This window comes from Mandrillus leucophaeus, unplaced genomic scaffold (assembly GCF_000951045.1).
Source record: "Mandrillus leucophaeus isolate KB7577 unplaced genomic scaffold, Mleu.le_1.0 Scaffold282, whole genome shotgun sequence".
NCBI lineage: Eukaryota > Metazoa > Chordata > Mammalia > Primates > Cercopithecidae > Mandrillus > Mandrillus leucophaeus.
The window spans coordinates 2771618-2799400 of NW_012102943.1; the positions used below are offsets into that span (position 1 = coordinate 2771618).

The 27783-nt window shown below is 51.7% G+C and overlaps 1 long non-coding RNA gene across 2 annotated transcripts; it reads right to left on the minus strand.

Moving 5' to 3' along the window:
• Window positions 1-1633: 1633 nt before the first annotated feature.
• LOC105543444 lies at window positions 1634-27783 on the minus strand. 2 transcript variants are annotated; one of them, XR_001006620.1, is made up of 6 exons: window positions 27550-27783; window positions 14038-14100; window positions 12980-13101; window positions 10191-10498; window positions 5456-5612; window positions 1634-1752 (listed from the first exon to the last, which is right to left on the minus strand). It is a non-coding gene; the product is annotated as an uncharacterized LOC105543444 (long non-coding RNA). The 2 variants fall into 2 exon arrangements; XR_001006619.1 differs by lacking the exon at window positions 14038-14100.

The following is a 27783-nucleotide window of genomic DNA, read 5'->3' on the forward strand; positions in this document are numbered from 1 at the left end:
CCCACTCCTTCTCTGTAGAATGGAGGCCCCTGGGGTGGCATTGAGGGATGTGGTTGAAAGTGTTACTACTTATAGAGCTGTGCTCAGAAATGGTCTCAACCCTGCATTTCTCCAAGTGGGGTGCAGGATCTTATATGTACATGTGATGACGGAGTTTCTTCTCCAACACAGGAGTTCTCTGGCTGTCTTTTTCACAGCTGTCTCTCCAGCCTCAAGCACAGGTAGGCACAAAGTAAGTGCTTGAGTGGCACTGGGTAAGTAAAGAGGCTGCTCCTTTACCTGGATATTTGCCATTATTCCCATCCACTCCCAACCCCGAGACCCCCAGGAATCTCAAACCACAGTGTGCTACCTGTCTGTGGGAGTCGAGAAGCCCCATCTGACCTGATGATCCATTCCGCAGGCGTGTGGAAAGGGAGTTCTAGAAGGAACCATGGCAAGGACAAGGACTGTGAGCTTTGAGAAAGCCCCAGTGTCTGGTTGGGTCCTGTTTGAAAGCTGAAAAAGGAAGAGGGGCAGCGGCCGGTGGATGGGGCCTGGAGCGCCCTGGTCTGTCCCTGTACTCCCTGCCTGGGCTCCTTCATGGCAAGTGGCCTTGTGGAATCTCAGGCCCCTCAGTAGGGAAGTGTTGCTACCCAGGCCTCCTCTCAGCAACTTCTGGGATGCACAAGAGAGACGTGGGGACGCCCTTTGCATCAGGTGAGAGGCAGTTGATATGGTTTGCCTCTGTGTCCCCACCCAAATCTGATCTTGAATTGTGATCCCCAGGTGTCAAGGGAGGGGCCTGGTGGTAGGTGATTGGATCATGGCGGCAGTTCCCTCCATGCTGTTCTCATGGTTGTGAGTGAGTTCTCATGAGAGCTGATGGTTTTAAAGTGTGGCACTTCCTCGCTCTCTCTCCCTTCTGCTGCCATGAAGACGTGCCTTGCTTTCCCTTCCCCCACTGCCATGACTGTAAGTTTCCTGAGGCCTCCCCAGCCATGCAGAACTGTGAGTCAATTAAAGCTCCTTTCTTTATAAATTAGCCAGTCTCAGGTGGTATTCGTTATAGCAGTGTGAAAACGGACTAACACAGTGGTTTTTCAGGTGGTGGTTTTTTTTTTACCCCTCAAAATATGGCAGAGTTTGGAGGATCACGCCAAGGCGGATAACCATGTGAAAAGTGTCCTCATGTGCTGGCCCCGCTGCCTATGGCACAGCTAATGTCCAGTGTTACTGCAGGGCCTGGCTAACGTCCAGAGGCCACTGTGAATCCAAACACCTGTGTGAGGTGTGAACTGGCCTCACATTTCACACTCTGTCTTTCCTTTTTGACCTGGTCAATCACACCATTGTGACTGACAGAGAGGGGTTGCCACATGGCTAGACCTCAAGTGCCCCTTAACCCTCACCGAGCTTCAAGGGACACTCTCCATTCCCTAACCCTCCACATCAGGGAAGCATCCCCAGACATGGCTGCTTCCTGGGGCCTCCAGCTGCCAGGATGTGGGTTCTGACTGCTATCTGTGCGGCCTCTGAAAGTGTCTGGCAGTGTGGAGGCACTTGGGGATGCTTCAGCTGGGCCTGTCAGGTTCTTTCCCTGCCTTCTCCTCCTCCCCTCTTCCCCAAATTCCCAGAAAGAAACAGGACAGGAGCCAAGGGCCAGGACTTTATTATTGTCACAGAGCACAGGAGAGACCACTTGGGTCTCAGTGAAGGTTTGCTTTTCTTCTTCTTCAGGGGAAGCTACTGTGAGAAGGGCCACCAGCCAGGCTAGGTCAAACGGGGTTGGGGCCACAACATGATAGTTAAACCCATCAACACAGCCTTGATTCGATCCCAGCTTCACAACTTCTTAGCCGTGTGACCTTAGGTAAGTCTGTTACCCTCTTTCAGTCTTGGCTTTGTGGAGTGGAGTGAATAGCAGGGCCTGCTTCACTGAGGTGTTATCAGGATGGAGGGGGACAAAGCCTATGAAAGTGTTTAGCACAGCGCCTGGCAGATCGTGACCAGTCACTGAGTGGAAGCTATCATGACCAAATCTGATTTCTCCACGGGCAGGCCAGCCCCGTCGCTGTGGATGAGGAAGAGGGGGTCTCATTTCATAAATGTCTTCCATGCGGCCTGTGAGAAAGATGCCTTGGGACACCTGTGGGAGCTGCCTGGTCCCTGGCAATGTGGGAGTCAGACCCAAACATGAGGGTTCTGGGGCTTTGGCATTTACTACCATTTCTACAACCCCATGAAAAGCCCTAGCAAGAGTTCAGGGAAAGTTCTAATTTTATTTTTTTTTGAGATGGAGTTTCGCTCTTGTCACCCAGGCTGGAGTGCAGTGGTGTGATCTCAGCTCACTGCAACGTCTGAGTGGTGTGATCTCAGCTCACCTCAACCTCTGCCTCCTGGGTCCAAGCAATTCTCCTGTCTTAGCCTCCTAAGTAGCTGAGATTACAGGCACCCCCCACCATGCCTGGCTAATTTTTTGTATTTTTAGTAGAGACTGGGTTTTGCCATGTTGGGCAGGCTCGTCTTGAACTCCTGACCTCATGATCCACCCACCTCGGCCTCCCAAAGTGTTGGGATTACAGGCGTGAGCCACTGTGCCTGGCCGGAAAGTTCTGATTTTGTACCTGGATTACATTAGGTCTTTTGTCATTCGGTCAGTTAGCATTCTCTACAGGCAGTCAGAGAGGCTGAGTTTTAAAATTATTTATGTATTTTTTAGAGACAGGGTCTCCCTATATTGCCCAGCTGGAGTGCATTGGCTATTCACAGGCACAATAATAGCTCTCTGCAGCTAAGAACTCCCAAGCTCAAGTGGTCCTCCCCTGTCAGCCTCCTCAGTAGCTGGGACTGCAGGCACTCACCACCGTGCCTGGCTTTTTATTTTTGTAGCTTTTGCTTTTGGCTAAGAAATTGCCATAGGCCATTGGACTTGAAATCAGAGCTGGCGCTGCCTTTTGCTGTCTGGGCAACCCTGGGCTGGCCACTTTACCTCTCTGAGCCTCACTGATCCCATGGATCTACCATAAGGAAGGCTTTGAGGATGAACCAGCCTGTGGAAGCAAACGAAAGTGATGGGGGCACTGCTGGTGGTGCAGCAATGGAGAGGGTTTCATTAGTCACTGACTCAAAAGTGAGGGGGCAAAATGAACCTCAGTGTGTGTGTGTCTGTGTGTGTGTGTGTGTGTGTGTGTGTCCAGCGTCTTGTAGCAAGGTTACAGATCACTGTTTGTAGGGGAAGAGCCATAGTGTTCCTAGGGGTGGCTAGAGGCGCCACAAGAGGGCGTTCTAAGTTTTTATCTTCCCTACCTTGAAAAATTTTCCATTTGTCTTCTGGCTGCATTCCAAATCGAACGAAGACTTATGGTTTTTAGTTTACCTAACGGATGGAATATGCTTTTAAAATGAGTTCATGTGTGTTTACTAGTTTATCAGTCATGTGGATGCAATACTGCGGCCCCTGTCTCAAGGCGCATTGGGAAGTGGGTTTAGGGTGTGGTGGAGACAAGAAATGCATGCCTGATGGTGTCCTGGTTCAACCGCTGCTCAACTGGGTGGCCTTGGACAAATTTCCCAAGACTACGGCAGTGCTGAAGTTCCCACATCCAGCCTCACAGGGGTGTTACGAAATAGACACGATGGAAAGAAAAGCAATGCAAAGGTTTGGAACGTGGTTTATAAGCCCTCTTACCTCCAGGGACAGCCTTCTTCTTGAACCCTCATCCTGTGCTCCAGCCGAGGCCCCCATGGGAATGGGAGGGGGGCAACTCTGGGATGGGAAGGAGGCGAATCCAGCTGTGAAACCATGACCTCAAGAACAGTATTTCCAGGAATCCCCATCTTAGCATTTAAGGGATTCCTGGGAAAACTGGACCGTGAGGACAAGGTGGGAGTGCGTGACCTTCAGCACCAAGGCCGCCGTGTCCCTAAGGACCAGCTGTAGTTCTCTTCTGCATCCAGCCCCATCTGTAGCAGCCAGTGTGGGGTGCCACATGTTGCCGGATGTGGCTCATTGCTCTGGGGGGAGTAGTGACTGGAACTTCAATTGCCCTGGAAAGTACCAGAAACCCTCTGGCGCCCCCGCCCCCAGGACTGCCCTCTGCTCTCTGCCTGGCTTATGTGTATTCCCCAGTCTCCTGCTAGAGGTGTGAATTTAAACCAACAATTCAGTTCCTAGGTTGGGTTTGGCAATTTCCTCTCTGATGACCTCCAGTAAGTCACTTAACCCTTGAGCCTTGGCCTTCTTTAATTATAAAATGCATGAGTCTAGGACCTGCTGGAGAGGTGAGATGAATAAGATTAGGGGGAAGCGGGGAGGAGGAAGGAAGCCTGTAGTATTAATGGCAAGAGTCCGGGTCTGTCTTTGCTAAAAGTGACCTGAGGTGTAAAGACAAGATGGGAGCAGGATTTAGACTGTTCTCCTCCTGCTCCCCGGTCCCAGGTTCCATAATCATATGCAATGGGTAAAAATATGAATTTGAAGGCAGATTAGGGTACAATCTCAGCTCAGCACAATCAGTATGTGACCTTAGGTGAGCTGCTTAAATGAGCCTCAGTTTTTCTTATCTGTAAAATGGGGCTATAACACCACCCACTTTCCAAACTTTTGGGGAGGTTAAATGAAACTGTGCTTGACTCCATGGCTCTCCTCTGCTGCTCACTGCATGTCTGAAGCCTCTGGGAAAAGTCAGACATTTGTGAGGTGCCTGGACTGGTTTTGGCAACACCTAGAAACAAAGAGTGAAGACCCTGACTCAAAGGCCAGAATTGTTATCTTCAGGGCTGAAAAGGTGTTTAGGAATTGTTTGATCCGCAAATGATGAATGAGTTTCAGCTGTGAATCAATAATAGTGGCTTTCCAGGGCTCATTGTTGAGGATTCTGAAGCTGCATCTGAGCACTTCAAGAATGGATGCCTGGTGGGGCATACAGGCTCATGCCTGTAATCCCAGCACTTTGGGAGGCCGAGGCAGGCAGATCACCTGAAGTCAGGAGTTCGAGACCAGCCTGACCAACATAGTGAAACCCCATCTCTACTAAAAATACAAAAATTATCCAGGCATGGTGGCACACACCTGTAATCTCAGCTACTCGGGAGGCTGAGGCAGGAGAATTGCTTGACCCTGGGAGGAGGAGGTTGCAGTGAGCTGAGATCATGCCACTGCACTCCAGCCTGGGTGATAGAGTGAGACTGTGTCTCAAAAGAAAGAATGTATGCCTTTACTGATTAGCTGTGTCTGCCATGGGCTCAGAAAGAGAAAGCGGAGTCAGGGTGCTGGGGAAATGCTAACACCTCATGCTAAGATGGACACACTGGGGTACGCAGAGGAGTCAGGACAGGCCCAGACTCGTGACACAGATCGTGGCACCAGGGGAACTTGTGTCGAGGAACTTCCCCAGCATCACAAGTGGCTGACAGTATGGAGTCTGGAAACACTGTCCTTCCTGGTATGGCCCCCAAAACCCCCAGAACTTACCACTTCCAGGCTGATGGCTGCAGAACAACTTCTCTCTTCCTGAGCTACAGTGCTTCATCTCAGACTCCCAACTGACCAGAGATGCAGCACTGCACCTCAGGCTGGGAGACACGGCGCTGCGCTGCTCCGCTCTGGCGACCTGTGGCGGGACTCCAACCTGGCCAGGAGAAGGGGCGTTAGAGGGGACCTGGGCCTCACCGCTCCAGCCCTGGTCAGGAGGCTGTTGTAATCCCCCACAGCTGTGTTTCCTGTCTGTGGCCTGCCATTTGAGCACCCAGGACCAAACCTTGACCTTTTTTTTCCTTTTCTGTTCTGTTCTGTTCTTTTTTTTCCTTTTCTTTTCTTGTCCCAAACAGCTTAATTTAGAAGGAGAACATTTAATGAGTATAATTAAGTGGTTTTTAATACATTCACAAAGAAGTTGTGCAAACAATGGCACAATAAATTTTAGCTTATTTCACCACCCAGAAAAGAAGCTCCTTATCCTTAGACAACCCCTAGTCCTGGACAGACCGGTTTCTGTCTCTATAGATCTGTCTATTCTGGATATTTCAATAAATGGAATTATTTAATATGTTGACCTACCTTTTGACTCCATGTCCCATGTTTATGCTTGGTGCATCCCAGCCAAACAACCTCATTCATGGTACTTAACATTTTATATCATCAAACAATCAATTGTCTTCAACCTATCTTTCTTCTGCCACTCCTCCTCTCTTCCCACCCATCTTCCCATAATGATTTTTCAAGATGCAAATATGGTCACATCTTTCTCAAGTTTAATATCCTACAAGGGCTCCCCATTGCCCTCAGGCTGAACTCTGGAGCCCTCCCCAAAGCCTGCAAGGGCCTGCCATATCTGGCCCCAGTGACCTCTTCCTCTTGGGCTACAGTTCATGGATGTCCTTACATTCTCGCAGGGAGCCCTGTGCCTACCCACTTCGGGCTCCCCAGGACTGTGCTGCTCCCCCTCACTTTCCCTGCCCATCTCCTCCTCCTGTGCTAGGTCTCTAATCAAGTGTCCACTCTGGGAAATCCTCCTTGACTTTTTTGTTTTTTTGAGACAGTCTCCATCTGTCGCCCAGGCTGGAGTACAGTGACGCGATCTCAGCTCACTGCAACCTCTGCCTCCCCAGTTCAAGCGATTCTCATGCCTCAGCCTCCTAAGTAAATGGGACTATAGGCGTGCACCACCATGTCTGGCTAATTTTTGTATTTTTAAGAGAGACAGGGTTTCACCATGCTGCCCAGGCTGGTCTAGAACTCTTGACCTCAGGTGATCCACCCACCTCGGTCTCCCAAAGTGCTGGGATTATAGGCGTGAGCCACAGTGCCCAGCCCCTCCTTGATTTCTTTAGCCATCAGCACCCCCTGCTCCATGTTCTCACCCACCCTGTGCCCTCTTTCTAACCCTTTACCATGCTGGTAATGTGGTTTTCACTTACAACCACCTCCACTTGTGGACCATATGACTCACCTGTGAGGGGAAGGGACCCTGTCAACTGTGCTCGCTACTGAAATCAGGGACAGGTGGTGTAGATGCCACCTAAGCCCAGGTTGAATGGCTGAATCATAATTCCCAATCTCATTATCTCTAGTATCAGTGTTATTTCTGTGTGTCTCACCTGGCTAGATCTCCACTTCCTGAGGACCGTGCCTGTGTCTTGTTAATTTGGGGGGCCCTGGCTCTGACCTGTGGCTTGGTACATGATGATGGACCCAGGTAATGCCATTTGGTGGCTGATTGGATGACCATGTAGATAATTCATTTTGTTTTCTGGGCCTGGCTTGGGTGGGAACTTTCAGGTGAGCAGGCAAAGCCCCTTCTCACTCTTCCTGCCCTGCCAAGATCTCAGGGCACCCCAGAGGACCTTCTTGCATTGCTTAGTGGTCACTGTGGTGGCCTTGATGTTGGATGACTTGCATTTTCAGGAATGTCTGAAGGGGGTGGGTAGCCTTTCTTCAGAGCTGAGAGAGAACAGAAAAAAATGTATCTCCTTAAAAAAACAAAAACGGAGCTGGGAGCAGTGGCTCACACCTGTGTCCTAGCACTTTGGGAGGCCCAGGCAGGAGGACTGCTTGAGCCTAGAGTTCAAGACTAGCCTGGGCAACATAGGGAGCCCTTGTCTCTTAAAAAAATAAAATAAAACAAAAAACAAACAAACAAACAAAAACACGATAGGTGCAATGGCTCATGCCTATAATCCCAACACTTTGGGAGGCCAAGGCGGGCGGATTAGCTGAGGTCAGAAGATTGAGACCAGCCTGGCCAACATGGTGAAACCCCGCCTCTACCAAAAATACAAAAATTAGCCAGGTGTGGTGGCAGGGGCCTGTAATCCCAGCCACTTGGGAGGCTGAGGCAGGAGAATTGTTTGAACCTGGGGAGGTGGAGGTTGCAGTGAGCCGAGATCTTGCCATTGCACTCCAGCCTGGGCGACAGAGTGAGACTCTGTCTCAAAAAAAAAAAAAAAAAAAAAAAAAAGTCTGTCTCTTACACCTGTAGCAGAAAGCTGAAGTCAGGCCTCACTCTGGGAAGAGTGGGAAGAGGGTTTCCCTCTGGTCTAGCATGCCGGTTAGGTCAGTAGGTCAGTTCTGACAGCCTGTGGAGAGGACAACCTCTGTCTAAGGTATTGCCAGCCAGAGAACTGCTTTCCGCTTCTGTGAAATTCTCTTGCAGGAACTCTTTTCAACTGCATTTGGTGGCTGGGCACTGTGACTCACGCCTGTAATCCCGAGCACTTTGGGAAGCTGAGGCCGGTGGATCGCTTGAGCCCAGGAGTTCAAGACCAGCCTGGGCAACACGATGAAATCCTGTCTCTATCAAAAAATACAAAAAATTAGCCAGTCTCATCGCCTGGTCTCTACACAAATAAATAAACAGATTTTTAAAAATCCTGCATTTGGCTGGGGAGTGATTCCAACATTGGACTCCTTTGGGGATCACGGACAGCTGGTCTACTCCACTCTCCACGGCTCCCACTGCGCCTGAGAAGAGCTTAGCATGTTCAGCAAGGAGATTTCAGTAAGAACCAGGCAGGGTTATCCTGAAAAAGAGACGATCTGCTGCCGAGAACTAAGCTGACAAGGTGTGTCCTCCGCCTTCACTTGGTGCATGATTATTTCCAAAGCCCTTTCAGATAAACTACCTTTGGCTTCGCACGTGCAGCAGGTCGGTAAGTGATGTGGGGGAGTTTGTAGCCTCTGCTGGGAGACAGGACACAACAGAATGGAAAGCAAATTGTCAGGGAGAAACTGATCCATTCTGTTGTGGAATGGATCAGTTGCTCCCTGTCAATTTGCTTTCAGTCCTATTTTCCGTGGGGTAGAAAGCCTCAGTTTGCGCCTATCATGTCTTTGACACCTTTCTAACTCTCACTAATTGCCCAGGCTTCAGGCCCAGGGCCTTGCAAGCCAAACTATTAGGTTAAAGTGTAATAACATTGTTTCATTTTTACTGTATTTATGGTTACCTTTATTTGCTAATTATGTACGGTATCAGAGTTTTCTATTTACAGTAGCTATTTCTATTTGTATTAAAAAGGACTCATCTTACATTTAAAAATATTATAATCGTTTGCAGACATGGAAGAAATAAAATAGGGGGCATCTGAATGACTGAGTTTGGGAAACAGTGTCCGATCCCATTTAATCATCAGAACGGCTGGTGCCGCTGGCAACGGAATGTTATTGCTTCTACATGGAGGACCAGGAAGGGAAGGGGATTGTTCCAGGGTCCCAGGGCCTGAGCTTGGACCAGGGGAGTTGAAGACCATTTCCACCAAGGCCATTTCCATTCCAAGATGTAGGCTAAGATTATTGCAGCAAAGATAGCATCTCCCCTGGGTTTAGAAACAGGAACTAGATGGGAGGTAGTCCCACGCTTCTGAAGGAGAAACTGATGCAGGCAGAAGGGCTGAGACACAGACTCTGACCAGGGGAAGGTGTTTGCCTCCATTTCCTCTGTGGGCCTTGAATCTGCCCACCCCTGGCTGTTGGTGCCTCATTCTGTTCCTTTGTGTCTGGAATAATCATCATGATTATGAATGTAATAAGCATGGTCATTTGTGGAATTTTATAGTCCTGGATATTGAATGTTTTCATTACGCAAGTCCCTGTGCATCCACAAAGCTCCCTGGGAATGGATTTTTCCAAGGGTACAGAGCTGGGAACTGAACTGGGGTTCCTAACCCAGGGCCCTCATTTTAACCTCTACACTGAATGTCTCATGCCCTGACCAATTGGCCAGACCTTAGGTTCGGGGGCAGGGTCTAATCATTTCACCTCTCCATTCAGCACACTGCCTCTTCTATGGGCCAAGGGGAAGTGGGACTGAGAGACACACCGTCCTTGACTTGGAGGATCTCAGTCAGATTGAGTAGAAGGAAACTGCCCCTCACAAGGTGAACAGGGGACAGACTCAAGTGGGATGAGAGAGAGAGAGACAGAAAGAGAGAAAGAGAGAGAGCGTGCCCTAGAAAGGACAGCCAAGCACACTCAGAGGACAAAAAGGTTCCCACCCCTGGGGAACCTGAGAAGGCTTCCCAGAGGAGGAGTCAGTGCAGCTGGGCTGAGAGGAGGGGCAGAGGGGCCGGGAGGGAGGGGCTTCTCCTGGCTCCAGCAGCTCTTCCCTGGAGTCTTGCACACTTAGCACTCGTCCCAACCCCTGCCTCCTTCACCTGAGGGCCTCACTGAGAAGAGGGGTCTATGGCTACCCCTCCCCCATTCCACTTACCCCACCAAAGGCTCCCTCCTACTCTGGATCCCCGGTCAGGATGAGAGCCACCGCTTGGGGGTCCCAGGTTGCACTTCTTACCAGGCCCTTCTCTCTGTGGCTGTTTCCCCTTCTGTGAAAAGCAGTGTTGAGCCAGGTGGCCTCAGTTTTACCTGATGGCTCTGGGTGCTGGCTGCCGGCAGCGTTGGGGGCCGCTCCTGGGTGGATGGGCTGTTTCCGCCTCTGTGCTCCCCATGTCTTCAGGAAATGTCTCTGGGCTGTGGGGGACCTCTGTCTTCTGTCGGGAGGCTTGGGGAGGCGTGGGTGAGCTGGGGAGGAGAAAATAAACAGTGGCTGTCTGGGTTTTCTCGCCAGGCCTGAGCCAGGAGGCCTCCCTGGGCTCCTTCCCTTATATGGCCAGGCTGCTCTGGGCTGGGAGCTTGCCGCAGAGCTCCCCCACCCTCTACCAGCACTCAGAGGGCCGGGGGTCATTGCTGGTCACCCAGGACTCTGCTGTTGCAGAGGCCAGAGCAGGGCTGAAGGTGGAGGGCAGGCCCCAGGACATGTGCCAGGAATTGCCTGGACAACCTGGGCAATTGGGGAGGATTTATGTTGAGATAAGGGATGGGAGAGAGGAACACCCAGAGAAGGAGGGGACCTACCCCATACTGACTTAACCCCCAACTCGTGGTGTGATCCTAACCAAGCCCTCTCCCTCTCAAATGAGGGTGTGGAAAATAAGAATTAATTCTCACAGTCATTCTGTGAGGTGGCAGCTTGTACTTCCTCATTTTGCAGAAGGGAAAACCAGCTTGGAGAGGCTAAGTAATTTGACCACAGCTTTCCAGCTGAAAGAGAGCAAGGCAGGATTTGAACTCCGGGCCGTCTGACATCAAGGTCTGTGTTCTGATTTGGCTGGTTGTCAAGGCTCCCGTTGTGGGTGACAGTCCCTTCCATGTGCCTTATGGAAAAGGGATTCTGTGAAGTTGCAATCCTGGAAGACCAGGGAGGCCCCAGTGCCCAGTGACCCAGCCTAAAGGAGGCTGTTCCGCGAAGGAAGGGGGACAGGGACTGTAAGTATTCACCCTGGTGTCCCCGGCACATCACACCGGGCATGGCACAGGCTCAGGGATCAGAAAGGGGTGTTGTGGAATCACCAAGAAAGGAAGTTTTGGCAGTCACACCTGTCCCCTCACCCTCAGCCACATTCTGAGGATGAAAGAAAACAAGGCATGAGAAAGCACCAAGATGCCACCTTTAAGACCAGCATTGCCTGTTCACAAGCTCTTTCTTCTCTCTAAAGCATTCCCCGTATCTCATCCCCAGGCCAGTGTCTTCAGAGCTGACCACTCCCCGCTCAGCCCAGCTGCAGGACTGAAAGATGAGGTGAGTCTGCTCAAGGACAGGGCTCTGGTTGAAGCCTCAGGCTGGGCCCAAGTCCCAGCCAGCAGCAGTGGCCATGGGAGAGGCTGCCGGAGGGGAGGGTGAGGGGGGAAGAGGGGGTGCGTCTGGGAACTGTTCGGAAATGTGCCTCGCAAAAGCACTAACATCCTGTGTGCTGTTGAGCTAGCCCTGGAACATCCCTCACCCCATCCATCATTGTGGCATCTTCTCGGACCCCAGCCCCCTTCCTGAGGCCCACGGGTGGGGTGAGGGAGCAAAGGACCGACTGTCAGTGTGTCCGAGAGACCACAGCTGGCAGTTCTGCAGGCCTGTTTAGTGTCGGAGCCGGACAGTCGGCGGGAGGAGGCGCCTGCAGTCCTCCTAATCCAATTTGTTTAAACCCAGTCTCTGTGGCTTATTTGCTAGTGAGGGAGGCCTGGGTGTGCGCTGTGCTGGGGTGCACGTTTGCACACATTTGTGGGGCATGCAGAGGTGAACAGGTGGACTATGTTATGTAAGACAGGCCTGCGACTTGTCCCACATCCCTGAGCGTCAGCTCCTTTCCTGGAACCCTGCCTCCTCCTCCCTTCTCCTCTGCTCACCTCCAAATCTTCCTGCACTTTTTCCATCCACATGAGAACTGGTGCCAGAGTTCCCCTTTGCAACCGACCCTACATGCAACTCTGAGCGAATGCTTTCACTTCCACAGGCCTCAGTTTCTCCACTTGTCTTATGGAGCTGGCACCTTGCCCTACCTGCTCCACCATGAACATGAAATTTAAAAATTGGCAAGTGTGGGAAATAATGTGATGAATGGTAAAAACTGCTCTGTGTTCTTGAGTTTCACCATGTGCCAAGGGCCGTGCCTGGGGACACCAGCCCAACCTCACAAACCCTCTCAAAGTCCTATGAGCTGGCTCTTTATCACTAGCCTCAGAGAGGTTGAGTGACTCATCCAAGATCACACAGCCCCAGGTCTTCCTGCTTTAGGAGCTCACTTTCTGGGGAAGATTACTATTATTTTCCCACATTTCTCTCAAGTCTGTTATTCACCAAATCAAGTTGAATAACAGAGGCTTTATGTCCAAATCACACAGGCTTTGCATTGCTATTTTGTTAGGAGAATGGGGTAGACCGGATTCTTGGCTCCTAGTTGGATTTCCCTTCTTGGGTTCTATTTCTTTTTACCTACAACCCAGACTCTGACAGCCCTGAATTGCCCACACTGCCACCAATCAGTGGGGAGCCTTCCTTTACCAACGCCCATTCTGCTGCTCGTCATCCTGAGGCCCGGTTTCTTGGTCATTCTGAGGTTGGGGTGGGGAGTTTATCCTGAGGGACCCAGGTTACTCCAGGAGCCGCCTGCAGGTGGGCTGGGGTGGGGAGTGGATGTGGGTGCCGGAGGGGTGGAGGGGCGGTGGGCTCACAGTTCTGTCTCTGAGCTGCCCGCTGCTGGCCCTCTTCTGGTCCCAGGAGGCTGCTTCTCCAGAGTTCTTGCTTCTCCAACATTAGCATGGCAGGGGTGGCTCCCACCAGTCAGTGCCCTTGCCTGAAAGAAACAAAGATCTCACCTGTCAGAAGGACACCAGGGTGCCCTTTGGGTACGGTTGTGGCCTTTGAGGGTCCTGACCAGGTTGCCAGGCTCTGAGGGATGGAGGATGGGCCTGGGCCACTTCTGGGTACTCTCAGGCTGAACCTACTGAGATCTTCCGGGCCTCAGAGATCCTGCCCCTTGGGCCCTGAGCAACCATTATCCCTTCTTGGCCTGCCTGGCTTTTAAGGGAGAGTTTCTGAGAAACTCCAAGCTCCAAGAGCAGGAGGAGGCACCTTCCCTTCTCAGCACACCCAGGCCCCTTAACAAAAGAACTGTCCTGAAAGGAAATTTCCCAGAGGCTCCTCTGACCAATGCCCCCACCTCAGCCTCACACATAAGAAAGGAGCATGTAGGGTTTAATGAAAACCTGGGGTTAACATGATGACCAAGACCAAAGGGACAGGCTTGTGGCTGTCTTTGATGCTTCCCATGTACACAAAGCTTTCAGCCTGCAAAACACTCCCATAACTCAAGGCACATTCACGGATGTCGCCAGAGGTAGGAAGAATTCTTCCCCTTTCTGAAGTTCCAGGAGCCTGTGCGATTTGCCCAGGGTCACCTGTGGGACAGCATGAGCGGCAGACTTGAACCCAGGCTCCTGATGCTCAATCCAGCTTTCTCTTGGACGTGGGCAGTAGCTGGCTGGATGACCACAAGTCAAAGTTATCATCGCTATGGTCATTGCAGAAGCCCCTGTGCCCTTTCCTGCCTTGCTCATTTCCAAGAAACATGAGGGGCTGGGAATGGGCCACATCTGTGAGCCAGATGGCACCTCAGTGAGGAGAGGGCTGAGGCCAGGGCTCCGGGCAAGCTCACGAACTCATGCTTACACCCTGCTCTTTCTGGAGGGATCTCTTTGCTCACAGTTCCCCTTCCTCAGCTCACTCACGCCTGTGCACTTGGTACAGCCCTTGCTTTCCTTGGGCTCCAGGGCCCTAGGTTTCCACCACATGTCTGAAAAGAAAAGACACAGGCTGTGAGTCATGCAGACCCGCGTTTGAATCTCGCCTCTAGCACTTCCTAGCTGTGTGATCTAAAGCTGGTGTCTTCACCTCTCTGAGCCTGTTTCCGACCTCACGGTCTTGTTTGTGAAAGTCAAATGAGGCAGATGTCAAGTGCGAGCATATTTCCAGGCACATCATAAGCCCAGGATAAATGGCTGCCATTTCTATTATTAGCATGGGGCTGGAGCCGTAGCAAAGCCCAGTCATGGGAGGAAGAGCAGAAGCAGGGAGAGAGCAAAGGTCTGAAGAGGCATCTGGGGAAGCTGTGGGAGCCCCTGCGTGTCCCTTTCCATGTCCCCTTTGTCGCACAGCTTCCCTGGGCCTCTGTTCCCAGAGTGCCCTCCCACCCCCTTGACACCCCAGCCGAGTTCACCAGCCTCACACGCTCCGCACTTCCTCCCCAGGGAGCGTTGCTTCGGGGAGTTTTGAGCAAGCCCTGGGAACGCAGTTTGAGGCTGAAACAAGAGCATTGCAGGGAAAAGGGAAGAGAGGGGGAAAAAAAAGACCTGCCCAGCCTAGAATCCCAAGCCTTGCCTCGAGCAGCTCAGGCCCTGGGGACGGGTGGGGCATAGACACCAGGATCCCTGTGAGTTCCTGTCACTTGGCCCTTCGGTGAGGGCAGAAACTGAGAAAAGAGTGACAAAGGTAAGAGCCATCACCTGTCCGGCTGACTGTGCACTAGGCACGTTGGGACATGCTGTAATCATAATGACAGCTAACATGTCATTGGGTGCTTCTGATGCACCCCACACTTGCTAAGTGCTTTATTTTACACAACTTTTCTCATCTGATCCTCAAAGTGACTTATGAGTTAAGTACCAATAATTTTCTTTTCTTTCTTTTCTTTTTTTTTTTTTTTAAAGCGACAGGGTCTTGCTCTCCAGGATCTTGCTTTCCAGGGCAACACCTGCTGCCCAGGCTGGAGTGCAGTGGCACAGCCAGTTCACTGTAACCTTGAACTCCTGGCTCAAGCGATCCTCCCGCCTCAGCCTCCTGAGTAGCTGGGACCACAGTCACATGCCACCATGCCCGGCTAAGTTTTTATTTTTTAATTTTTTGTAGAGATGGGGTCTTGCTATGTTGCCCAGGCTGGTCTCGAACTCCCGGCTTCAAGTGATCCTCCTGCCTTGCCCTCCTGAAGCACTGGGATTAGAGGCATGAGCCACTGTGCCTGGCTGAATTAGGTACCATTCTTTTAATTTTTTGTTTCTTTACTCAGAGATCCTTGCTTTAAAGAATTAGGTACCATTCTTATCTCCGCTTTACTGAGGCTCCAGAGGTCACAGCACTCCCTCCTGGTTACACAGTTAGTAAAGATTGGCTCCAGGCAGCCCTACATACATTCTCACAGCTCCTTTGTAAGACCAACTACTCATCATATCATTTTTACAGAGTGATAACCAGAGTCAATATCTCTTGGCAATACTTCGGTGTATTGTACGTTGGTCTTTCTGGAGAGGCGTTTGTGAACAGAGAAAGCATTGTCAGTATAAGTAAGACCATCTGAGCCCTGAAAACCATCCGTCTCCAGAAGCAAGGGGGCTTCTCCTTTCGGTGGTGGTGTTCTGCCTCTTTCCCATGGCGTTTCTCCCCTCTGTGCTGTTTGTTAAAAGAAATTCACATCATGTTGAAGGCATTGGTTCTCGGCGGGGCGCAGTGGCTCTCGCCTGTAATCCCAGCACTTTGGGAGGTCAAGGCAGGTGGATCACCTGAGGTCAGAAGTTCGAGACCAGCCTGGGCAACATGGTGAAACCCTATCTCTACTAAACATACAAAAATTAGCTGGGCACAGTAGCACATACCTGTAATCCCAGCTACTCGGGAGGCTGAGGCAGGAGAATTGCTTGAACTCCCCAGGAGGCAAAAGTTGCAGTAAGCCGAGATCACACCACTGCACTACAGCCTGGGTGATAGAATTAGACTCTGTCTCAAAAAAAAAAAAAGAGGCATGGGTTCCCCCTCTGTCCTATAAGCTTTGCAAAGAGCATGGACCTCCAGGGTTCCAGGGGCTTCGCTGGGACTGGGTAATGCTTTCTAGATAATACAGATGTTGGTTTCTTCTGGAATGTGTTGGGTGGGAGGAGCTGCAGGCTAGGTAACAGGTTTTCTGTAGCTATGCTATGTGATTGTGGACAAGGGTATTCCCCTCTCTGAGCCTCAAGGGCCCGCATCTATATGATGTGGTGGGGATAGGACTGGACTCTAGAGTGTCCCGAGTCCTAGATCAGATACGGAGGGATGGTCTGACCCCACCCCATTCCCTGGTGTGAGTGTGGGTGTGAATGCAGGTGAATGGCCGGGCCAGCATAGATCTCCATGGAGCGAGAGAGAAACTGGTGCATCTGGGGATGAGGATGGCCCTCCCTTAATGCCTCCCACTCCCTTGCCCCCATCCTACCCTTTACTGCTCAGCCCCAAAGTAGGCCCCAGTGATCTGGACCAGGTGGATTTTCTGCACCAGGACTTGAAGTCTTGGAACATCAGTGCTGGAAGCACCCTAGTCTTGCACCCATTGTTCAGATGAGGCAACTGAGGCATGGAGAGGAGAAGCAAGGAACTCAAAGTGATTCAGCCAGTCACAGGTTCAACTGGGACTCCAGCAAATGTCCTGACCTCTTCTGCTCACTGGGGGATCCTGATCGGCCAGATATTAACCAAAGGGGCCTCGGGAGGAAGGTGGAGAGAAGAGAGCCTTTAAGTTCCTTTTGCTTTGAAGATGGAATAATCATGACTTCCTTCTCCAAATATCTTTTGGCCCTTCCTAGAACCAGATGGCGGATGTTTGGAATTTATGTTGTAAATAGTGTTTAAGAAGGGGTGGGAGTGCAGATGTGTTACTTTCTTCCACCACCAGAAAGGAGATCTGAGGGAGAGAAGTGGGGGAGGGAAGCTGACTATGAAAAGATTTTGGGAGAAGGAAGAAGTGAGGGGGAAGGAAGACCGAACAGTGATGCGAGATGGGAGGAGAGGGAGCAAAAAGGGAAGAGAGATGGATGGAGTGAGACTGAGAGCAAGACAGAGAGGAAGAGAAAGGGAAGGGAGAGAGCGATGGGAGAAGGAGGAGGAAGAAAGATGGGGAGGGGGCTCTCAGGGTGCAGGCGCAGAGACGCCCCATCTCGAGTTCAGGAGCAAGCCCTTGAGTTTTCTAAAAATAGCTCAGTCTTTCCCCCAGCAGGGTTGGCAGCAGGGACCAAGAGAGGCACGCTTGCCCTTTTATGGTAAGAAAAAGTCCAGATCCTCAGAGCGGGAGCTGGGCTGGGGCCTGTAATTCTGGATGAAGTCCAGCCCCAGGGTCTGGGGTGGGACAGGGCTGAATTGGGAGGAAGACTTGGTGGGATTTCCTGGCCTGGATGTCCCTATCCTTGGGGAAGATAGGGCTGAGGTAGGTGTTGGCAGGGGCCTCCCAGGAAAGCACTGGGGTCCTGGTAGATCCTTAGTGTTATGGCAGAAAGTCTTCTAGAGACATCTGGTCCACCCTGTGTCTCTGTTTTTTTTTTTGTTTGTTTGTTTTTTGTTTTTTTTTGAGATGGAGTCTCACTTTGTCCCCCAGGCTAGAGTGCAGTGGCGCCATCTCAGCTCACTGCAACCTCAGCTTCCCAGGTTCAAGCAATTCTCTTGCCTCAGCCTCCCGAGTAATTGGGATTACAGGCACCTGCCACCACGCCTGGCTAATTTTTGTATTTTTAGTACAGGCAGGGTTTCACCACGTTGGTCAGGCTGGTCTTGAACTCCTAACCTCAGGTGATCCGCCAGCCTTGGCCTCCCAAAGTGCTGGGATTACAAGCATGAGCCACCGCACCTGGCCGTCTCTGTTTTATAGAAGAAGAAACTGAGTCCCAGCCAGGGGAAGAGATCGTAGCTCCCTGTGTGGGGGTTTAAGCCACCAAGCTAAATTGCTGCCGGGATCCACACAAGGACAGCTTATGTGCCTGTTATTCTGGAGAGCAGTGTGGTCAGTGGCAAGAGCACCGTTAGGAGTCAGGAAACCCAAAGCCCATTCCCAGTTTGCTGTGTGACCTTGAGCCATCTGTGAACTCTCTGTGGTCTCAGCTTTCCTCACTGGGGTGATCTTAAGGGTTTTCTTAGCTTTTTGTCTCTCTGGGAATTTCACAGCTAAAAAGCAAAGCCTGGGCGTAGAAGATGCTGTTATGAGGTGAAAGGGAATCCACGAGCTGCTATTTTCTTTCTGTGCCTCACTCACTTCCTGTGCTGAGCCGGGCAGGTAAAATCTGGGATGGACTGAGACCGATGGAGAGGAGTCCTTGCAGGAGACAGGAGGCAGATCATGGCTGGAATACCCTATTGCCCAGCTAGTTGGGTCTAGCCTCTTTTTTTTTTGAGACAGTCTTGCTCTGTCGCCCAGGCTGGAGTACAGTGGCGTGATCTTGGCTCACTGCAACCTCCACCTCCCGGGTTCAAGTGATTCTCCTGCGATAGCCTCCTGAGTAGCTGGGATTACAGGCACCCACCATCACACCTGGCTAATTTGTTGTATTTTTAGTAGAGACAGGGTTTCACCATGTTGGTCAGGCTGGTCTCAAACTCCTGACCTCATGATCTGCCTGCCTCAGCCTCCTAAAGTACTCAGATTATAGGAGTGAGTCACCATGCCTGGCTGGGTCTAGCCTCTCACTGGACACACTGAGGCCAGAGGAAGCTGCATGCTCAAGGTCACATTGAAGGTCATATGAAGAGTTAGGGCACAGCCAGGAATAGAACCAAGAATTTCCATTCCTAGCCTTGGGCTCTTTCCTCTGCAGGAGGCCAACAGCATTGGGGACCATCTCTGGCCGTTCAAAGGGACCTCCTGGGCAGAGCAGCCAGAACTCAAGATAGGCTGCCATCCTCTAACTATCTCTTGGAGATAGTTGCATCCTGCCTGGGCACCGCCTCTCCTCTGTCCCCTGCCCTTGACTGTGAAGAGTGTACCATAGTCTCCATCTTTGGCTAGAAGGCAGAGAAGAAGCAAAGGATGTGGTCAGTCTGGCAGCATGATTTTGGGCATGTCTTTCCTTGTCACTGGGCCTCAGTTTCTGCATCTATAACACAAGGAGATAGGCCCTGATCCTCTTTAAGGTCCCTCAGCTCTAAAAGAACTATGATGCAATGAGTATGGGATTGAACACCAGGAATATTTATTAAGCATCTACCAGGGGCGCCAGAGTGAATGTGATGGATATTGTGTGACTCTGAGCGTGATGGACGTTGTATGACTCTGAGCTCTGCAGTCAGTGTGAGGTGGGGGCACATTGCCTGAGATTCCTGGAAGCCGCATTCCCAAGATCCTTCTGTCTCTATTCTGGAAACCCCTGGGCTGACTCTCTGAACCCAACTTGAACCCAGGTTCTGGCAGCTCTGGTCTTGAGTATCTAGGGAGGGCTGCTGGCCCGGGCGATGTAGTTGCCCACTGCTCCAGGACCCTCACAGGTGCTTGGCCATGCCCTTGACTTCTAGGTCCTCTCCATCCTCTCCCACGCTGCTGTCCACTTCCCCAAGCCCTGTCTGGTGGGCCTCCCAATCTACTCCACACCCTCCGTCTCTCCATGCTTTTTCTGTGACTCAGCCCAAGAGGATTCTTGCTTTCCTTTCCCAGCCTCCTATGACACCCCCTCCGACCACTGAGGGAAAGGATGGAACAGAAGAGAAAGGGGGAAAAAAAGAAAGCATCGTGGTTCTAAATTTGAAACTTTCCTGTGACCCTCCTGGAATTTCCACGCAGACTCTCTGGAGCGTGTGAACAGGGATCCCAGGGACTCTGGCCCCCTTTGTCTCATTCCTGCCGGGCGGAAGGCCATCAGCTGAATGTTCCCCGGGGACCTCCATCTCACAAGCAGGCTCCAAGTCTCTTTGGTCAGGCCTGGTGTCCCCTGGGAAGGCAGGAGGCAGCAGTGGAAAGGAAGTGGGAGGTAGGAGGTAGGAGGTCCAAGAGGCCCTTGTGCAAAGTTAGGGCAGAACTGATGTCATGTCTGGCTGGGAATCTGACATCCAGGCTGCAGGAAGGCTCAGCTCATGATTTTCCCAAAGCAGCTAGAGCTGGCATGTGAGATCCGAGGCTGGTGGTAGGAAAGGCTATGATGCCCAACCTCTTCTGATGTTTGACTTCTCTCTATGGTGTCCCTACTAAGCTTGCATACCTCTGGTGATGAGGAGCTCACTACAGATGTTCCTTAACTTATGATGGGACTATTTCCTGATAAATCCATTGTCAATGGAAAGTATTGTAAGTTGAACGTGTTTTTTCTGTTTATTTTTTGAGACAGAGTTTTGCCCTGTTGCCCAGGCTGGGGTGCAGTGGTGCAATCTCGGTTTCCTGCAACCTCTGCTTCGCAGGTTCAAGCGATTTTCATGTCTCAGTCTCCCGAGTAGCTGGGATTACAGGCATGTACCACCACACCCAGCCAATTTTTGTATTTTTTTTTTTTAGTAGAGATGGGTTTTTGCCACGTTGGCCAGGCTGGTCTCGAACTCCTCAACTCCTCAACTCCTGATCTGCTCGCCTTGGCCTCCCAAAGTGCTAGGAGGACAGGTGTGAGCCACCGCACTTGGCCCGAATGTGTATTTTTGACTTGCGTATTTTCAATATAGAATTGGTTTATCCGAAGTAACCTTATAACCCCATCACAACTGCATCATAAGTTGAGGAGGGTACCAAATGCATATAGCTTTCATAGCATTTTAAAAGAGAAAATTGTAACTTAGGATATGTCTGTATTTCCTAATCCCCTCACCCTCTTTGGACAGACTATTGGAGGTGTCTTCCTAGTATTCTGCTGCCATCTGCCATGTCCTCTGGGGCAGCACAGAACAAGTCCCTGCTCCCTAGGAAGCTCTAGAGTGGTCTGAAGATGGTGACTGCAGTCTTTGGGCTTCCTACCCCTCCTAGTCCCACCTGAGGTCTCCTTTCCCCATTGCCTGACATCTCAGAGTTGCCTATTATCCAAATTCCTAGGTCTCTGCCCTGCACTGGGGTTCTTGGCTGATGGTATTTTGGGGAGAGGGACAAATAGGCTAAAGAAAGGCACTCCGTCCCAGGGACAGACAGATACCAAGGAGAACTTTCCCCAAGCTCTGAGGCTTTGGTTTCTGTTGCCAAAGCTACCGCACACTCTAGGCCTTTCCTGTTTCTCCAACCTCTCTGAGCTTCAGACCAACTCTCGGTTCCAGCCAACCGGGCTTCTCTACTGTTCTCCGAAAATGCCTCTGCAGCCCTGCCTCCATACCTTTGTACACAGAGCTCTCCACCTGGAATGCCGTCTTCTTCTCTGTCTATCCAGGGCGTGTCCCCAGCTCCTTAGATGTTCCCTCTCTGAGAATCCAGGTGTCTACTGTCACACATGGAATGACCTCAACTGTCCCCTCTGTCCCAAACCAGGGAACATCACGGCCTGAGGCCCCAGAGGAGTAGGGCACTTACCCAGGTGTGCTGGCTGCAGAGCCAAGGCCTGGTCCTAGCCGGCCTCTTTCTCCTTCACCCTGCCTTGCTCACCTCATCCGGGTAGATGCTGTCAGACTCACTGGGGTTGTTGAGTCACATGCCTGGTGGCTGGCAGGCTCTGGGCAGGCTGAACAGGGGCCTCTGAGCCCAGCAGCCCAGCCAGGGGTGGTGTCATAGCCTCTGTGGATGCCATCCCCAGGCTAGCAGGCAGCCTCCCTCCAGACACTCCACCCCCATCCTGCCTCCCTGGAGGGAGTGGAGGAGTAGAGTATGTGGCAGCAGAGCAGTTTGGAGCTTTTTTTTTTTTTTTTTTTTGAGACAGAGTCTTGCTCTGTCACCCAGGCTGGAGTGCAGTGGCGTGATCTCAGCTCACTGCGACCTCTGCCTCCTGGGTTCAAACAATTCTCCTGCCTCAGCCTCCAGAGTAGCTGAGACTACAGGCACGCGGCACCATGCCCGGCTAATTTTTGTAATTTTAGTAGAGATGGAATTTCACCTTGCTGGCCAGGCTGGTCTCGAACTCCTGGCCGCATGATCTGCCAGCCTTGGCCTCCCAAAGTGCTGGGATTGCAGATGTGAGCCACCGCGCCCGGCCTGCAGCTTTCTTATCTCCCTTGAAGCACAGCTAAGGTCAGAGAAGGAGACTTTAAGGAGGGGGCTTAGGCTTGTGGCTGGCCGGGGGTTCTTGCAGAGGAGCCATGGTGGGATGGCTTTCTCCAGTCTGGACCTAGCCAACTGCCCCTTCCTCAGAACTCAAGTGGGCTGTGCAGGGCATGGGGCAGCCCAAGACTGACGAGGCCCCCAAGGTTACTCAGCCCACCCTATGGGGTGCTTCTGGGTGGAAAGGACTGTTTTGCCAGGGTCTACATTTTTGAGCCTGAGCAGCAGTGGGGGGTCGAAGGGTCTGTCTCTTCTCTTACTGCAATCATGCCTAATCTGGAAGGAGGCTTTGGACTTCCAATGGCCTCCTCCCCCAAATGCCAAAGGCCCTACTAGGCAGGTCAGAACCAGAGCTAGTTCTGGTTCACAGACCCATTGCGGGTGGTCCTAGAGTGCAGCAGCTAAACACATGATTTTAGAATCAGTCAGAACTGAGTTTGAGTCCCAACTTGGCCTCGTACAGGCTGTGTGACTTTGGGCAAATGACTAAACCTTTCTGAGCCTTTGTGTGCCCAGAGGGATAATGGTATTTACCTCAGAGTGCTGGGTAAAGGTCCAGGTACTTGAAAGGACTTGATAGATGGCAGGTGATATTTTTGAGGGAATAAGGGCACTTTATCCCCCAAAGTCCAAAGAGTTGGTGCCCAGAAGAGCATCTCTTTGTACTGTGAAGAAGCTGTCTTTAGTAATCATATTTTAGCAGTTATTACTATAAAAATTTAATTTAAACATTTATAGTAGAGACAGAGTCTCCCTGTGTTGACCTTCAGGCTGGTCTCGAAATACTGGGCTCAAGGGATCCTTCGACCTTGGCCTCCCAGAATGCTCAGATTACAGGTGTGAGCTACCATGCCTGGTCTTAGCAGTTATTTTTTATTGAGTACTTACTATGTGTCAGTCACTGTTCCAAGGGCTTCATGAGGTTTAGCTCATTTAGTGAGTTAATCCAGACAACTCAATAGACCGATGAGACAGGTACTCTTAAATCATCTCTATACTACAGATGAGGTCCCTGAGGCACAGTGTACCTATGTAAGTCGCCTGAGGTCCTACTGCTGCTGTGAGGCAGATGCAGGATTCAAACCCAGCAGCCTGGCTCACATCTGGCACCTCTAACTGCCAGCCTGTTATATCTGAGCCCTACCCAGCCCTGCTCCAGACCTGCCTGGTCCCCTCATCACCTGGGCACAGAGACTCACTCCACTTCAGAAAGCCTCCAGGCTTCGGAGTCCACCTCAGTTTCCTCATCTGAACAAACGGGGGCCTGAATGAGTGGACCTCTGTGGGCCATGAGACAGGGTCATTCACACTGTGCATTAAGGAGTGTTTTGAATTGGAGTAAAGGTTTCTGGTGGTGAAGTGTTGTTGCCAACAGCCTCTTTTGCAAGTGGGCAGGGGGCTGGCCAGGGCTCTCGCAATGTGCGGTGAAGCCCCATGGGACCTGTCTAGACAAGCTGTTAGCAGGCGGCAGCCACCTTGGGCTCTTTCCCCCAAATTCCTGCAACTCACCCTCCCAGGCGACCTTTGATTGGACCCTGGCCACTGCATACTGCTGGACTGGGGAAGGACCACAAAGGCAGTTCCCATCCCACCCCAGGGCCTTCGTAAATGTCCTGATGAGGGTGCTCTGCAACTTGTGCGTGGAGGGCAAAGTTCTAGACACCTTTGTGCACAGGAGCATAGCAGCCTGCAGAAGGCATACCTATGTTTTTATTTCCATGGCTTCCTTACATTTTTTATTACACAAATTTGATACATGCAAAATGAAGTGTGCAACCTATATGCTTCAAGGAATCTGATGACTTCAAGTGTGGTCAAGGAGATGGGGACGCTCATACCTGGTTCAGCCACTTTGGAAAGCAATCCTGTGCTCTCCTGTAAAGTTGACAGGCCTGCACCCCAGGACCCAGAACCCCTTCTAGGTATAAGCTCCAGAGAAAGTCTGGCTTATGGGTACCAAGAGATGTGGACAAAAATGGTCATCATGACAATTCAAACCAGCCTTCATCACGGCTCTTTGATCCACCCCATGGTGCTGAGCCCCTGGGAGAGTTTAGTTGGAAAATTGCAGGAAAAGCCCAGCAGTGAGGACCTCAGAGATTACCTCCTCGAAACCCTCAGGCTCACCCAGGAATCAGACACAGCCACTTGAGTCAGTGATGGTGTGTGGTGTGGAGCCTGGATCTTTCTATTCCTCAAGGATAGGTGTTGGCTGGGTGCGGTGGCCCACGCCTGTAATCCTAGCACTTTGGGAGGCTGAGGTTGGGGAAATCGCTTGAGCCCAGGAGTTTGAGGCCAGCCTGGATAAATGGCGAAACCCTGTCTCTATAAAAAATACAAAAAATTAGCCAGATGTGGTGGCACACGTCTGTCATCCCAGCTACTTGGGAGGCTGAGGTGGAAGGATCGCTCGAGCCTGGAAGGCAGAGGTTGCAGTCAGCTGAGAAGTGTCACTGCGCTCCAGCCTGGTTTACAGAGCGAGACCTCATTTCAGAAAAGGAAAAAAAAAAAAAGGATAGGTGTTGGGTGTCATTTTCCCCTAGAAATCGCCAGGCTGGGAAGGGGCTGATTTTGCCCAAAGGGCTGGGAGGGACCAGTGATAAACTTTCTGTTGTGGGAAGCCGCAGGGTTGAAGGGAAGAGCAGTGGCCTCAGAGCTAGAAGGCTTGGGCTCAGGTCCGGCAGAGCCTCCTCCCTCCTGGCCTCCGTCTCCTCTGCGAGGTGGGATTCCTCGTTACTGCCCTCAGAGGTGTTGGGGTGGGCAGCCCAAGAGTGTGTGCTCTACAGATGCATAGACTGGGTTCAAATCCCCTTGGCTGCTTTTTAGTTGCGTGACATTGGGTGAGCTGCAGTGGCTTCCTTCTCTAGAAAGTGAGGGCGAGGGAACGATGCTGATTTCTGCCTCACAGGAATCCTGGGCGGATTAAATGGTAATGCAAGCTGTTGAGCACAGTGTCTGACTCCCAGAAGTCTCCCATACATATTCTGCCCCCTTCCATGAGGTCTGCTGGAGGGTCCCCAGGAAGTTTTGAGGTAGCTAAGAGGCAGGGCAGGAGGTGGGAGACTCCTGGGGGAGTTAGCACCCCCAGGGGCGGCTGGCACACACGACTTAACAACTCATGAGCTGTGTGGCCTCAGGTAAGCCACCTAACCTCTCTTTACCTCAGGTACCTCATCTGTGGAGTGGGGATAATAATTGCTCCTTCCTCAGTGGTTCTTGTGAGGAGTAAATGAATTAGTTCATGTGAAGATCTTAGGTAATGCCTGGAGGTCACAAGAACTCCACAAATAGTGTAATCTATTTCTCCTGATTTGCACCACCTTATGGAATCCCTGGCTGGGCAGAGAGGCAGGTTCTGTTCCAGCTCTGCCATCAGCTCGCTAAATAACCTAAAGTGGTGCTTTCTCTCTGTGGCTTCCGTTGCCTCGGCTGTTTGTGAGAGTCCTAGGCTGCCCGACAGCCTGGCATTTCCCAAACTTCCATGTGCATGGGAATTCATGGGGAGCTCGTAATGCAGATTCCTAGGCCCTGCCCGGGGTCCCCTGTCAGCAGGTGAGTGCGCAGTGGTTCAGATACATTGCTCACACAATACCCTAGAAAGGCAGGAGAGGAGACTCCCCCGTCCTTCAGGCATCTCAAGCTGATCACCTTCCTGTGTCCCACAGCCTCTGACTTTCGATTCCTCCTGCCTCTTTCCAGAGCCTGTTCCAGAGCCCTTCAGCAACTCTGGGCATTCCCTGGCTGGGTTCCATTCCCACTTGTCCCTCAACATAGCTCAGGGTATCTTGCCCGCAGGCGGTGTGGGCTCGGACTGCGATGTCACATCAGCCCCATTCATCCTGCTCTATGTGCCTTCATCCTTCACTCCTCATGACGACCATGCAATCTCAGAACTGTACCCATTTTACAGAGGAGGAAGCCGAGGTTCACACAGCAAGCAACTTGCCCAGAGTCACTTGTCCACTAAGTAAACAAGCCATAATTGGATCCAGGCAGTTGAATTCAGAGCCTCCTTCTGTACCATGTTGGCCTTGGGCCTTGTGTGACAAGCAGCAGGAAGGTGAGGGTACCTGACAGAGGCCGGTGCTAGAGGACTGTGTTCTGTTCTGGGCTCTGGACGTGGCCAGAGCGTGTTCAGAGGAGCCCGACTCCACGTCGTCTGTACATCTTCAAGTTCCAAACCTAAGCCTCTGCCTCTACCCAGCCCTGCCTCCCATCACAAGCCTCCTGCGTTTCTCTGAATCTCCTGGTCCCACCGCTTCATCCTCTGAAGCCCTCTGCTGTCTTCTCCATCCTTTTCCTACTTCCACGTCCTGCACTCCTGTGTGGTCGAATCCAGAGATCAGTCCTTTCCCCACCAGAGGCTGGTTGCAGTCAAGTTCATCTGGAGGGCTCGGGGCACCCCTCTGGCCAAGCCTTCAGTCACAGAACCTTCAGCTACTCTCCCTCACTCAGGCTCAAATTCCAAAAGCTCCCACAGGGCTTCATCTGCTTGGACTCCAAGCTTGTGGTCAAAGGGCAGACTCGGCTCAGGGATCTCCTGGGGGAACTTCCCAACACTGGCTGTCCCTCAGGCACAAACAACTCAGAAGCCACATCTGCAGAGGAATCATTTTGTCCAATGGCCTTACTATACAGATGGGGAAACTATGGCCCAGAGAGGGGAAGGGGCCAGCCCAAGACCACACAGCCAGGCACTGAGAGCAGAGCTGGGGCCGGAGCCTAAGTGCCCCCGTCTTCTCTCGCCAGCATCCCTTCCCACTGCTCCATGTGCAGTCAGCACCCAGCCTTCCCAGGATCTCTGCCTGCCTGCCAGAGCCTGAGCTTACATTGCCTCTTCCCCAGCTTTGTTTCTCGAAACCATTATTTGAAAACCGTTTTCCTTGCCGGGAGCCCCAAGCTCTCGGAATTGCAAAATCAAAGCCCCATAGAATGAGGAAGAAGCACTGCCTATGTAGAAGCCAGGGAGACTGCCCCAGACTCGGGCGCCGTGGTGAAGCTCGGGCTGATAGGATGTTAACTCTGTCCGCTCCCTCTGCCCCTTCTTCCCCCAGTTGACTACAACAACAAGGAATCCTAGAAGCCAACAGGATCACAGAATTAGAGCCGATGAGCTGGATGGATGCTTAGAGATCATTGACTCCAGCCCCTGTGCAGATGGGGAAATTGAGACCCAGAGAATCTGTGTCCAGAAAGGGACAGAGTCAGTTAGCAAGAGAGCAAGACCCCCAGATGCAGCATCCCACTGGGGAAATGTCCCAGAGGCCCCCATCCACGGATCCCAGGTCTCCTGCTGGTGCTTACCTTTCCTGGGATCTGGTCCAGGTGTGGCTCCTTGGGGCCTGGAGATGGGAACCAGCCTGTTTGGTGAGTGGTTGGGGTTGTCACTGCTTCTCAACTAATTAGACCCAGCCTCTGGTGCCCCTCGCTGCCACAGGGGCATTTTTAAGCAGCTGGCACTGAGCCCCCCTCCCCTTAGTCCCTTGCCTGCGGCTCCCTGGCCACAGAGGCCACTCTGCCTTTTACCTTATATGAGCT